The sequence below is a fragment of the Macadamia integrifolia genome, chromosome 1 (assembly GCF_013358625.1).
Source record: "Macadamia integrifolia cultivar HAES 741 chromosome 1, SCU_Mint_v3, whole genome shotgun sequence".
Taxonomy (NCBI): Eukaryota; Viridiplantae; Streptophyta; class Magnoliopsida; order Proteales; family Proteaceae; genus Macadamia; species Macadamia integrifolia.
Genome location: NC_056557.1, coordinates 21,176,930 through 21,178,638, shown reverse-complemented (window position 1 = coordinate 21,178,638; position 1,709 = coordinate 21,176,930).

Genomic DNA, 1,709 nt, shown 5'->3' with positions numbered 1-1,709 from the left:
CTTATATATAGATTTTTAAATATTAATTAATTGTTGACCATCAATTAGTGTTCCAAAATTAATTCCTGCCAATGCGTGATTAGTTTAGAACTTCCGTTTCGTATGGCGAATCAGGAAAACTTACCTGGTGGAATATTCTTTATTTATTTTATATTTTCTTTCATATTATAAGTAAGATTTTTCACTAGCTACAATATTTTATTTAGGATAAGTCGGTTTAGCCGTAAAATGAGACAGGACCCAGTTTTCCTTAAGCTATTGTTAAGAAAGAATTCCTATACCGATAGCCGTTATTGTGCTTGGATCAGTATCAAGGAGCAATAAGAAGGCATTTTGGATTTCCAACATATAGGGAGAAATAATGATGACCTTACATTTGTAGAAATTTTTTTTCTTGAAGGATATCAATTTTAAAAGGATAAAACCCTTCTATTAAGTGACCACTTTGATAATTTAATCATTCAAAATGGTTGTCTTGATATATACAACCAAAAAAAAGTATGGTAGCCTTAATGAGTTTATCAAAATGAGCCAAATATCCAAATATGGACCAAGTGGTAGATCAAATTAAGCCCATATTTTGTAGACAGCTAATCAGAGATCTCAAGGTCCCCTATTCACTTGTAAAGTTGTCAGTCCATATGAATTTGTTAAGTGTCAAAATTGAAATTTCAAATTTAGGACTATTAGTGGTTGAAACTTGAAATACTACAAACGTGTGCCACAAAAATTAAAAAAAAAAAAATTACTATTGACGTGCATAGATATACATGTGGATGCATGCAAATATACATAGAGTTATTTGATTGAATTAAACTCTGAAATTTGACACAATTAATTTAGACAATGTACTATATATGTCAAAATCACCATATCATCCTTCCACATGGTCTAATGATGATGGGTGCCCTTGCCCTCAAAGTAGACCACTTTAACGATTTTTTTTTCATGTTTAAAAGTTGTAAAAGATTCCACGTTGACAGTTTGGGGATTCTTTTTCATGTCATCTCACATCATACCATGTGGCCTCCTATTAACTAAACCATTTTCGGCACCCCAATTGGTGTCGTATGGGGAATGGCGTGAAAGATTCCCTCAAATTGGCAGCATGAGAAACCTGTGCCCAAATATTATATAGGTAAAATACCCTGAATCATGGTTTTAAGTATCTCTGATACTGATACGATACCCTCTGATACGTATCTTAAATTTAGCCGATCGATACGATACACACCGATACGATACATGAAATTTTTAAAATCCTTTTGTATCGATATATATCCTACAATACATACCGATATACATCAATACACCACCAATACACATTGATACGATATGCCTCGATACGACTCTATGGAAAATATAAAATTGAGGTAAAATGTAAGTTTCGGTATGTATTGGTATGTATTGGTGAGTATCGGTATGTATCGATCATTACGTATCGGTATACATCGGCACGTATTGATGAGTATTGATATATATCGGTACGTATCGGTGAGTATCGATATGTACCGATACAGTGCGCTACGGTCATATAATGGCCAAGATGGGTAATTTTTCAGAAAAACATGATTTTTTGAAGGGTTTTTGTTCCAAAGTTGCTGTCAGTCATATTTCTTTCTAACTAAAGTGGAAATCAAGGTTGGGAACAAGGATTTTACATTTATGGGACAACTACAAACCTTGAATTCTTAGTACGATACCCTCAA